This window comes from Carcharhinus amblyrhynchos, chromosome 3, assembly GCF_965287045.1.
Source record: "Carcharhinus amblyrhynchos chromosome 3, sCarAmb.v2.hapA, whole genome shotgun sequence".
In the NCBI taxonomy this organism is placed as follows: Eukaryota; Metazoa; Chordata; class Chondrichthyes; order Carcharhiniformes; family Carcharhinidae; genus Carcharhinus; species Carcharhinus amblyrhynchos.
Window position 1 is genome coordinate 22,911,324 of NC_137326.1, and position 13,586 is coordinate 22,924,909.

Consider the following 13,586-nt stretch of genomic DNA (forward strand, 5'->3'; position numbering starts at 1 on the left):
TGGTTAGCACTAATGTCTCACAGCACCAGGGAACCGGGTTCAATTCTGGTCCTGGGTAACTGTGTGAAGTTTGTATATTCTCCCTGTATCTGTGTGGGTTTTCTCCAGGTGCTCCAGTTTCCTCCCACAGTCCAAAGATGTAGGTCAGGTGCGTTGGCCATGCAAAATTGTCCCTTTGTGTCTCAAGAAGTGTAGGTTAGATGGATTAGCTATGCTAAATGTGTGGTATTATGGTGATAGGGTGGGGGAATGGGTCTGGATAATATGCCCTATCACAGTTGGTGCAGACTCAATGAGCTGAATGGCCTTATACTGCACTGTAGGGATTCTATGGATCTATAAAAGGGAAGATAATGTGTGGCATTGTTGGCAAATAGGAAACAGCGTTGCGTACAGCTGTATTGCAGTTGGACAACTTCTTCACAGACAGCCTGAACAGAAAGGGGTTGTGTTGGTTACCTCCACTTTTACTGTTTACTGAGCTAACTGACTCAATTGGCAGGATGGCTGGTTCTTAATGCAGAGTGACACCAACAGCATGGGTTCAGTTCCCGTACCAGCTGAGGTTATTCACGGAGTCCCCTACTTCTCAACTTTATCCCTTGTCTGAGGTGTGGTGATCCTCAAGTTAAATCACCATCGGTCAGCTCTCCCCTTCAAGCTGCCTTATTTTCATCTGGGACTATGGCATCATGACTTTACTTTGCCTCATGGAGTATAGACCCTCAATGACCTTCCTTACGCAATAATGGGCTGCAAGCTGGGAGATGTTGCACATATCACCTGCACCAGCCTGTGAGGAGCTGAATACACAAAGGTTCATGTTCACAAGTACGTTCACAGACATTGTACAGTGTTACCAAGTTCTCTGAGGCTCTGACTGCATTTTCAGGCAGTAGATTTCAGTGAGAATAGCCCAAATGAAACTGAAGCATATACCAAACTTTTCCTCACTGATGCTTCCTTGAATACACTAGGACCTAGTGTTTATCAAACTTTCTTTAAAAATGGGACCCCATTTTTACCAAATGGCTGACCCAGGCCATGTTCACTTACTGAATGTGACAGGTGAACCTGCTTGGTCCTTGTGATCTCACTTTAGTCAGGTCCACAGGATGAGGGGGCAACACGCATGCATCAGGTATAATAGAATTCAGCTGGTACTTTTGCACTGCCTTCCCCTTTGTGTAAATGGTAAATTCTGCCTCACACATGTAGGTCATGGTGAAGGCCAATAGCAACAAATGCTTGTTTTACTCCACACTGGATACTCCTGGGAGATGCTAATCCAGAATGGTGACAACCTCATGGACTTGTGGTGTATTTTTAACCTGCTGTCACAGGTCAGGGGCAGCAGCTCAGTCTCTTCCTTTGGAGTCAGCTGTAAGTTAATAACTGGCTCTGGGATCTCAAACTCAAAGGAATTTTTCAACCATCTCTTCTCTTTCACAATGTCAGACTTTTCCCCCTGGAAAGAAGGAAAGTGCAAAGAAACTGTTGGTCAGTGCAGCCAGATGTGACTGAATAAATGTTTTACTCCACCCTTAAAATTATAAAGCCAATGCTTAGAGTGGACTGGGCAAATCTTGCTTGCTTCAAAAACCAAATTCAAAAATTGAATTCAATCCAAAGTCTCCATAAGAGTGACAAGTAAGATCCAAGCTGATGAGATAAGGTATAGGATCCCATCTTGGGCTTGATCTGATGTTTAATCTTAGCCGAAAGCTCCATCCAAAAACCCAATTCAAATTGAATCCAATTCATGGTCCCCACGAGAGGGATAAACAAGATCCAAGCTGACAAGATGAGGCATTGCACCCCATCTTGGGCTTGATCAAACAAGGCTTGTCAGTATGTTGACAGTTTCCTTACTAACACTGATTTTTCTTATGTACGGTAGCTGTGTGCAGAACACATTGAGGCTTTTTACTCGCACTTGCCAAACTTTCAATTATTTTTGGAAAGCATCTATTTGTTCCCAGTGCTGAGTGACTAGTCAGCTAAAACCCCTCACTGAATGCTCTACTCCTCTTCTTCCAACTTCAAACAGCCTGTCCTATTCTTTGTCAAGTCTGTTCATTTCAGCGCATAGAGGGTGCAAACTACTGCATCTATGGCCTGAAATCTCCCATGCCACCTGCCACTGGAATTTTAGCAGGCAGGTTGTGGAGAATGTGTAATGCCATTGACGGTCAGGCAAAAATTTCTGGCTTTTAGACCAGCGCGGCCAGAGAATTCCACCCTACGTCTTTGGGTAAGTGGCTTGTGCAAAAACCTTCAAGTGAGGACAGAGTGCTTCAGCACTTGCCATAGTACAGCAACTTTAAATAACATTACAAACAACCAAATACTACAAATGCAGCAGCAGTCAACAGAAATCAATCAGCGATTAACCAGAAAGTAACTGATGGTAAATAGTGCTATGTGGGGTCCTTCCTACTGCTCAACACATGCATGAAAACACCCTCAGCAAAATGGTATCTCCCTAGAAGTTGGCACACACCATGGACGCTGGTTTGAAGGTGAAATGACCCTTGTAGCACTGAGAAACCAGGTGCGGTAAAGCCAAATTTCATGGCCCGAATATCTGTGTCAAAATGTTTGTATAGTTACAACTCCTGGCTTGTGATATCACATAGGTAGACAATGAGTAGTATGAAGCAACATTGGCAGGTGGGAAGTGTAAGGACTGACTTACAGGAGCAACTTAGTGCTGTTGTCTGTAAATATATCTATGACAGACTTCCATTCGTAATACTAGTATTGGGATTTGTTTATATAAAACAGCCACAAGGGACTAGCTCTAAAGTGAGGAGCCACCAGAAACCAGAGTATCCTGCAGATGAATCCTGTAGGTGTTTATTTCATTGGAAATGTATTCAAAAGTTTTAAACAGCTTTTTAATTTAAGATTTCTTTTATCTTGCTTTTTTACATCATTGCAATATTTGTAAGTTTTATTATTTCTGACAGCCTGGGGGACCATTTAATTACATCTCTGTGAGGAAAATGCAGCTTTTGAAAATAAATACGTTGAAGTGGATATGGATGCCAGTGAGTAGGAGCCACAGGCTAACTACAGTGCTTCTCTAACTTGTGGTATCTCTGCAGTGGTCCACTTAATCCTCCTCAGCCTCTTCAAAAGAGCAGCAGCAGAGAGAGACACGAGAGAGGCTGGCTGCTCCACTGGCTGCAATCTTTTTAACATCTGGGGTGCTACTCACTTGTTTTGATTCACAAAACATATACTTACGTTGGTGTTTATTCCAGGAGGCTGCGTCCCTCTGATAAAGTAGCGGTTGAGTTGCGCCAACCGACAGACAGTAATGGGGACAATTCTTCAGAGAGGTCTTCAGTGCAGTATGAACCGGGCACACTGCCAAGTGAGCTTTGTCAGCCTGCTTCTCCACTGGTGATAAAGTCAATTCACTGTGAAGGAGCAGAGGAGGCCATTTCACCCATTGTGTCTGCAATGGCACTCCAAATGGACATCGTGACTCACTGCCATTCCCCTGCCTTTTCTCCGTACCTCTGCACATTGCTTCTATTTAAGTAATCATCCATTGCCCTCTGGAATGCCTTGATTGAACCTGCCTTCACCACACTTCCAGGCAGTGCATTCCAGACCCGAACCACCCGCTGTATGAAAAAGATTTTTATTTTTTCAAACTCAGTCACTCACTAACATGTAGCGTCCGTCTAGAGCAGGAGTCTCCAAACTACAGCCCGCGGGCCACATCCACCCCGAAGCAGGCCGCATCCGGATTGGAGTTTGGAGACTGCTGATCTAGAGCTACTGTAGCCTTAATTGAAGGTGAAACAGGAGGGGTAGGCTATTTCAGCCTACATTTTTTGCATTTTTTTACATTGCTAAAATTATTAAGCTTCCCATTGGCAAAAAGGAAGTCACTAAAAACAAACGTCTTACAGTTTAAAACCATTTTGCCTTCCCATTGCTGTGTGCTATTTTCAATCTTAGCCTCCAATTTCTCTTGTTGCAGCAGGGTTTTCTGAAGTACCTGGCTGAAAGGCCTGTTCTGGTGCTGTTTTGTATCGTTCTTTGGTTGGTAATTTACTGCAGGCATCTTGAGGTGTGACCTTGTTTTTGGTTGTGGTCCATTGCCCTTCGGGGAGAAGGTGAAGAGAATGAAGGCACACTGTGTGCCATCATATGGAAAGCAAACCACGTTTTGGAAGACATTTTTTCATAGTGAGAACAGGTGCTGGCAATAAAATACCTCCTTGAGCCTGCTGCTGCTGCTTCCCAATTGCTTCATTTTAAGTAAAACGGCACTTGCAGGGTGAAGAAACAAATGCAAAAAAAAACACTGGAGTCCCCTCCTTCATGTAAGTGTTGCAGAACGTGTCCACTGTAACAAAGGCAAAGTGCTACAACTGCAAAGCTTTCTTATTACAATGTAGTTGTTTTGTGTTTCTTTCGCTGAACACCGGTCCCCTTACGTGCTGGTTTTGCCTGTCGCTATCCATAACCTATCTGTGCAACGTCACAGCGAACATTTTCTGGAATTGGTTAGTTGTGTACTGGCTGCTGAAAGTGGCACTCACTTCCAATTCCACCTCTTTCCACTGATCTGGATCACGCCCTTTTGTGAGCCTCTTTTCTGAATCTCATTTTCTGAATTACATTCAGTAAAAGAACAACTTGCAATTATATCTCTGAACCCGCTTCCTCTGGGATAAATATTTTAGCGTAATTACACTTAGATAACACAATTTACCTGGAAGCATATCCAAGTCATGTATAATTGAACCATTTTCACAATAAACATAGAGATCATTTATCTGCCCTTACAGTGAGTTGTTGAATATGAAGCCTGTAAATTATGAAAGGTGAAAGCTGGTTCATTGATGGAACACAGTTTTAAATTCCTGCAGCTAGGTTATAAGCACTGATACATTCAGATCTTATTAAAGTCAATTTTTATTGTTGTTTACAAAAACCTGTGAAGTGAAAAAAATTACTGAGTACATTAATGCAATTATGCTCTCAAATAATAAGCCATTCATGAACAGTATAAATAATAAGTGAAATATCTTGGAGAATCTGTCTTGAAAGGATTCATGTCTATTTGCTATGCAAAGATTGATATTTTGGTGCCAAAAACCTCAGTAGTCCTGTTGTGGGTTTACAAAATAATGAAGATTATACAAATGGAATTAGCAGAGATTTTCCAATCCCAACAGTGCCGGTTTAATGGCAGGGTGTTGGGTCTGGGGAGGTGTTCAGGTGTGAATGGACTTGGGGGAGTCTACAGGTGTGAACGGGCTTGGGGGGCTGTTCAGGTGTGAATGGGCCTGGGGAGGAGCGTGCAGGCGTGAATGGGCTTGGGGGAGTCTACAGATGTGAATGGCCTGGGGGAGTGCGCAGGTGTGAACCGGCCTGGGTGAGTGTGCATATATTAACAGGCTGGGGGGGAGGGAGGGAGGGGGAATGCCCTGTCTACAGCAGTTGTGGACTCACCAACTTTAAGGGCATTCAAATGGTTATTGGATAGGCATATGTACAACATTGGAATAGTTTAGCTTAGAGGGTCATTAGATTGGTTCCGAAGGGCCTGTATTGCGCTGTAATGTTCTATGTTCTAACACTTGGGGATGAGCTTGACAAAGAGTCTAAGGAGAAGTTAACTTGAAAGGCAGGGTTAAACAGAGACATAGGATGCATGGAGAAACAGTGTAGACTAAATTGTGATGATACTGTGCCTTTAAAATGTATTTGTCATATTTCTTAGCCAGAATCTGTTTTAGCGGTTTTTTATTAACACTGGTGCCACTGGGTCTATATCCGGCAGCCTTGTATCGTTATTGCACCAACATAATTGCTCTTAATTCCTAATATGTTTGTTTTGACCTAGATTAATGCTGTTCTGTTGTTTTTAGTGTTTTCCCCTAGGCTTTGCAGAGTAAGGGTTGCTTAGGTTGATGACAGGTAAGGTCATATGACTGGGTGGAGTTAGGCAGAAAATTCAAGTCAAATGCTGCTTGGAGTTTTTAGACAGGAGTGCCTCTCTTTTCCCCTCTCTGATGTTGGAGACTGGAACTTGCGGGAAAAGGGTCTTTTTCTTTGGGATTCTGCTGTTTGAAGTGGATATTTTTCTGAGGTTCTGCTGTATGAAGACAGACAGATGTCTGTTTGGAGCTCAGTCCAGATGTATTAAAAGGCTGGAAATCTAGCATACTTGTTTTTGGTGTTAACTGATTATGAAGAAGGGATTTATGTCTTTGGGATATTGCTAATTTAGAACAATAGAGATGTTAAGAATTATACATTGTCATGTTTAAGTATTTTAATTGATAAATGTTATGCTAATTCTTTTTGCTATATTCTAATTGTGTTCGGAAATAAAGTTTGTTTTATAAAAGCTTCCCAGTGGGTCTTTGACTCATACCTGGAGTGAAATTTCTTATGCTCACCCTAATGCCAAAATCAAAAGGAAAAGTTAGGGTGTCGCTAACTTCATAACATATCTTGGAGGTTCTGATCTTTGATTTGATTTATTATTGTCACATGTATTAGTATACAGTGAAAAGTATTGTTTCCTGCACACCATACAGACAGAGCGTACCGTTCATAGAAAACGAAAGAGTGCAGAATGTAGTGTTACAGTCATAGCCAGGGTGTCGAGAAAGATCAACTTTAATGCAAGTTAAGTCCATTCAAAAGTCTGATGGCAGCAGGGAAGAACCTGTTCTTGAGTCTGTTGGTACGTGACCTCAGACTTTTGTATCTTTTTCCCGACGGAAGATGGAAGAAGGAGTGTGATGTGCTTAATTATGCTGGCTGCTTTGCCAAGGCAGGGGGAGTGTAGACGAGTCAGTGCTTGGGAGGCTGGTTTGCATGATGGATTGGGCTTCGTTCATGACCTTTTGTGGTTCCTTGCAGTCTTGGGCACAACAGGAGCCATACCAATCTGTGATGTAGCCAGAAAGAATGCTTTCTATGGTGCATCTGTAAAAGTTGGTGAGAGTTGTAGCTAACATGCCAAATTTCCTTAGTCTTCTGAGAAAGTGGATGTGTTGGTTGGCTTTCTTAACTATAGTGTCGGCATGGGGGGACCAGGACAGGTTGTTGGTGATCTGAACACCTAAAAACTTGATGCTCTCAACCCTTTCCACTTCATCCCAGTTGATGTAGACGGGGCATGTTCTCTTTTATGGTTCCTAAAGTCGGTGACAATTTCCTTTGTTTTGTCGACATTAAGGAAGAGATTATTGTTGCTGCATCAGTTCACCGGATTCCTTATCTCATTCCTGTACTCTGTCTCATTATTGTTCAAGATCCGACCCACTATGGTGGTGTCATTAGCAAACTTGAAAATCGAATTGGAGAGGAATTTGGCCACACACTTATAGGTGTATAAGGAGTATAGTAGAGGGCTGATAACACAGCCTTGTGGGGCACTGGTGTTGAGGATGATTGTGGAGGTGTTGTTGCCTACCTTTACTGATTGTGGACTGTGAGTTAGGAAGTTCAGGATCCAGTTGCAGAGGGACATATCAAGAAGCAGAAAATAAGCCACCATCGATACTTTTGCAACTGTGGAAATGGGCAATGGAGAGTAGCAGAGTCTGTACATAGATTTTGTAGAATTTGATGGGCAGCAGCTATTCATTGTGAAAGTCATTCAAAGTGGGTTGATGGGTTCCCGGTGATTCGAACAGTAACGAGCAAAACTCTCGATATTTTGAGTAGTTTTTCTTGTTGCTTAACGGATTCCTGGGGGAAATTATATCTGACAGCAGGCCTCAGTTTGGTTTAGAAGAGCTTATAAAATTCATGAGAATGAATGGGTATGAAACAAATTAGAGTTACTCCATATCGTTGTGCTTCAAATGGAGCAGCAACGCTCACAGTACAAAATGTTAAGTGTGTTCTTGTCAAACAAATGCTAGAAATAAGTGGGAGGAAATGTCAGTTGTCATTAATCACTAGCTGGTGACAATTTTGTTTATTTATCACAAATATACCTCGTACTGCTATTGGCAGAATGGCAAGCTAGAGGTTTCTCAACCTGGAATGTGCTTTTTATTTCTGAAGCCACTTTTACTACAGTAGATAGAAATGAAGGAACCAGGCAGAAAGAATTACAATTATAGTTAGAAGCATATAATCCCTACAGTGCAGAAGGAGGCCATTCAGCTCATCAAGCCTACACAATCCCACCCGGGCGCTATGCCTGTAACCCTACGTATTTACTCTACTAATCTCCCGAACAGTAATGCTCAACGTAGCATGGCCAATCAACTTAACGCACACATCTTTGCACTGTCAGAGGAAACTGGAGGAAACCCACGCAGACGTGGGAAGAACATGCAAACTCCACACAGAGAGTGACCCGAGGCCGGAATTGAACCTGGGTCCCTGATGCTGTGAGGCAGTAGTGCTAACCACTGTGGCACCGTGCCACCCATATGTAACAAGTAAGAGAAAGAAGTCTGAAGTTGAATCAAAGGGTCAAGATGAAGGATCATCATTGTAAGTGATTGAAGTGGCTACCAGGAAGAGTGCTGAGAATACATGGCCCTCGCACATATTTAATCAAGATCTTTGATATGGAAGGGTGAAATTTGTATATATAAATAACTTTTTGAGCTTCAGAGGATCACCAAAAAGCAGGTAGTTGGGAAGAATCAAATGAATTTGATGAATTGGACAGTTGGGGTATGAGGAGAGTACCAACAGTTATTGCAATGCATGCTGCACCTGAGACCAGTTCAGAGCTGAGTCAGACAGAAACATCGGATGAAACGGAAAATTCAATTGAAGGTCAAGGACAAAATCAGTCTTTGTTGCAGAAAACTTCTCCACAGTTGGGTCAAGATCCTTCTCCAAATTCTGACAGTTTGGGTCAAGGAAGTAGTATTCATTTAGGGAAAAGGAAACTAGTGGTTAAGTTGGATTTGTAAATAAATGAAAAACAAGGGTGTGTATATCAGTTGCATGGAGTATGAACTTTCTCATTTAAGGAGGGAGGTGTGTAATAGCACCCTCTTGTGGCCATCTGGGTCTGTACTTGTAAGTCTCACAACACCAGGTTAAAATCCAATAAGTTTATTTGGTAGCACAAGCCACATGCTTTCAGAGCGCTGCTCCTTCATCAGTTGACTGGGAATTCTGTTCACAAACAGGGCATATAAAGACACAAACTCAATTTGCAAAATAATGGTTGGAATGTGAGTCTTTACAGGTAATCAAGTCTTAAAGGTATAGACAATGTAATCGGAGAGAGGGTTAAGACAGGTTAAAGAGATGTGTATTGACTCCAGCCTGGACAGTTAGTGAGATTTTGCAAGCCCAGGCAAGTGAGGATTATAGATAGTGTGACATGAACCCAAGACCCAGTTGAGGCCGTCCTCATGTGTGCGGAACTTGGCTATCAGTTTCTGCTCAGCGATTCTGCATTGTCGTGAAGGCCACCTTGGAGAGTGCTTACCTGAAGATCGGAGGCGGAATGCCCGTGACTGCTGAAGTGTTCCCTAACAGGAAGAGAAGCGGGGTAAATATGTGGGGTTACGGCAATAGGGCCTGGGTGGCATTGTAGTTGGTGCAGAGTCGATGGGCTGAATGGACTCTTTCTGCAATGTATGGATTCAATGATTCTTGGTTAACTTCTGCTGCTCTTCAGACTTCTCATGTCCTACAGGAATTATGCATTATTGCCCATTTTTATTACCAGTTGCTTTGGTTAATCTGAATTCTCACGAGTCAAATTTCCCCTTGTTAATGTTCTTTTCTCACCTCACTCTATTGGGCTGCTGGTCATTTCGTGCTTCCACCAAATTAGACCACAAACCAATTTCAGCTTCTTCATCAGTCCAGTTACATTGTGGATGAATTAACACCTAATTAGTGAACACCTGCTATCTGTTAATGACCAACTCACAAATTTAAATATAAAGGAATGGGAAAAAACACACACAAAGGACAAGGATACTGTGATTTTATCCTCTCTACCCACCATAAACTGGGTAGCTGACAATCTGCTGAAATGATTCACCTTGGAGTGATTCTGATCTAAAAGTACTGTCTCTTTTGTATACACATGCCATGTCCTGGGGACTGAGTACAATTATAATTCATTGGATTCAATTGGAAGCAGCAATAGATGGGGGGTTGAAGCCCATCATGCTTTTTTAGATAACTGTCATAGCAGAGCCAAAAGAAGCTTCGGCCTCTCATGCAGTGGACTTGCTCCACTTCAAGGTGGCCCCAGCCGTTGATTTTGTTACTGCCCCATTGTTGTCGGCTGCTTTCCTTACTTTGTGATTTTTCTGCCATTTTACACACCGAATGGGGGCGAAGACAAGCTAACAGGACTTAAATGAGGTCCATGTGAGGTACACTGGATCTCATTTCTGGCAGAATGGTTGAAGTTCTTACTCAGATGGTTATCCACCCACTCACAGGGAGCGAAATTTGTGGGTATGTTTGTCAGTTCTTAACCCTACTTGCCATTGAATTCCCATGGCCAGACAGTTCCAGTACAGTTACAACACCAGCATCTATTTGGCAATATGGCAAATTGCTCAGGTACACCCTGCCCACAAAGAACAGAATAAATGCAGTATGACCATTGGTGAAGGAGTTCCTCAGGTAGTATCCAAGACCCAGCCTACTTCAGCTGCTTCATCAATGATCTTCCCTCCATCATAAGGTCAGAGGTGGGGATGTTTACTGATGATTGCATAGTGTTCAGCATCATTTGTGACTCTTTGTATTCTGAAGCAGTCAATGTCCATATGTAACAAGACCTAGAAAAAATTCAGGCTTGGGTTGACAATGACTACTAACATTTGTGCCAGATAAGTGCCAAGCAGTGACCATCCCTAACTAAGAAAGAATCTAACCATATCCACTGAACATTTAATAGCATTCGTGTTGCTGAACGACAAGGACAGCAGATATGCAAGGGAACAACACCACCTGCAAGTTCCTCTCTAAGTGACACACTATCCTGAATTGGAAATTTATTAATGTTCCTTCACTGTTGCTGGGTCAAAATCCTGGAACTCCCACCAGTCCTACCTACACCACATGGATTACAGGAGTTTCAGAAAGTGGCTCACCACCATCTTCTTAAGGGCAATTAGATCTGGGTAATAAATGCTGGCCTAGCCAGCAACACCCACATCCCATGAAGGAATGTATAAGTTCATTTCAATATTATTTATATGCTGAAACTGAACAGTCTGCGATCCAAATTAATGAACATCTTGGGCCTAATTTTACCATTTTGATTCTAAGTTCTGAATTTGGGCACGATTCAGATCCAACTTGAAAATCTGCTCTCAGATGCCCCCATATGCACTTAGTGGGTCTGAACCACACTGTAGATGGGGCTTATCATGCCCGAGATGCTGCAACTCCGATCGGAGCTTTGAACTGCGCATGCACAGTGAGGGAAAAAAACAGAAAAACGCGCCTCTGTCATATCGCTCCCGGACCGCAAAAAAGCGGATAAAACGGCTCGGGGGCAAAAACCGGGAGTGAAGAACCCCACAGACATCACCCTACCCCACCACATAATTGTCCCCCTTACCTACCCAGTCCCCCAACACCCAGACTGATCGCGACCCCTTGCCGTTCCCCCCGCACCCTCCCCCACCCGATCACCTACAGAGTGGCATGGACATCCCCCCCCGCCCCCCAAATCGAGAGCAATCTGGCCTCCTCTTCCCCTCCCACCAGAGAACCATCTGGCCTCCCTCCTCCCCCCACCACCAGAGAACGATCTGGCCTTCCTCTCCCCACCCATCAGAGTGTGATCAGGCCTCCTCCTCCCTCCCTCCCCACCAGAGAATGATCTGGCCTCCCCCCGCACCAGAGGTACATCTGACACCGCCTCCCCCCCGCTTCCCTACCACCGATCAGAGCCGCTGGAAGCTCTGAACTTACCACTTCAGAAGCTGAAGCACCCGAAACAGACCTTTGCTGAGCATGTCTGTTTTTGCGCCAAATCTGGATGGGCGAACACGATGGTAAAGTGGGAAATGCAGGTAAGATTGGGTGTCCAGCTCGTTAAGTTGGGTGTGGTTCAGATTGCGGCCATTTTCGGGCCTTGGTAAAGTGTGCAGCTGCGCGGATCGCGCTAATTGCCTTGCGCCTGACTTTACCAAGTTTTCGCACCCGGAAATGGGCTCGATGCAATGGTAAAATCAGGCCCCATATCTCAATTTTGTTTAAAAAAATTGGTCTCTAGGATGGTAAATTCCTGTCTCCTGTGTTCTATGTTACCATATACTTAACAATGAGCTACAATTATTTTGTTTAGACTTCATAGCTCCTCCTCATTTGTAGAGAGGAAGGGAACTGAGAAGCTCCACTAAAAGGACAAAAATTGCTTGTCCTCTGAACTGCTTCTTTGGTCTGAAAGATTGACTAGCAGCACTTTCCATTGCCTTACAATGACTGCAATTTGTGCCGGGGGTTTATGATTGGAGGATAAGTGCTGATCCAAAGCTTTTGCAATTATATAGCTATTAATCCTTTTACTGAGTTTGCACAGCTTGGAATTTATCTGTTTATTGTACAGAAAGTCCACTTTAGGTCTTGGATGCTCTTCCAGCCATAAGCAATGAGTTTTTAAGAGGAGGGGGACACACTGTTAAAGGTCTGAGGAAACCTATACTTCTGGCAATCAGATAAAATGCCAAAAACAGCAGTGTGGACTAAAACTTTACTGTATCTGTGGGAAATATGAATCACGGGCCTTGGACCATTTAAGAGCTTCACCACTTATGGGTATTCCCTCAGTCCCCATCTGGAAACATCAAGGCCATATCCAGTACAATTTTCTCCTTCGCAGATGGAAAATTGTGCTAGGCTTTATGTTTAAGCATTTAAACACTCTCATCTTCAGCGGGATCACTTATGGCCTGTTAAATAGCCTGCCAGAAGCCATGCAAGACTATCTGTATTGGTCTGAGCCAGATCTTCTGTTTTCCTCACATATGTTTTACTTCTGCCCCACTGGCATTAATACAGGAAAATATACACTTTCAGCGGTTTAGCATGACCTTCCTCACTTCTTTGTATCATGTGCACTTGGGAGTGTTTCATTCTGACTTTCATTTTTGAACGCTACTCTGGAGATAGCAAGGGTGGGGAAGACTAAATTCATGTAGATTATGTACGCTTGTTTTTTTGTATTGAGAACAAGTTAGATGGCTTGTAGAGGGTATACACTATGAGAGGAACAGAAACATTTGCAGACAGACAAGGATTTACAACGATAGACTGACAAAATGGAAGCATCCCCAGAAGGCTAATACAACAGCATGAAATCAGATCATAAAGTCTATATATAAAATAAAAGCTATTTCTATGAGAAGGAGAGAGAAAAGTCAATACTTGCAATGTCCATTCATGCTAAATGGAATAGTCAAAGGTTGATTATTAAAAATCTAAAAGCAGATATTAGAATACATTCATTTTAAAAATGGAAGGTTGCTTAAGAATTTGAAAAGATTTGATTTGGTGTTTTTATTTTTTGTGATGAGACAGAATACCAGTTAGTTAAAACTCTTAAGGGCTTGCAACCCATTGCATCAAAGTATATTGTAGTT

General features: G+C 42.9%; 1 protein-coding gene across 1 annotated transcript in view; it reads left to right on the top strand.

Annotated features, from left to right (window-relative positions):
* LOC145362488 (uncharacterized protein FLJ43738-like) overlaps positions 1–13,586 on the top strand; it is a 90,090-nt gene that overhangs the window by 42,515 nt on the left and 33,989 nt on the right. The window lies entirely within an intron of this gene.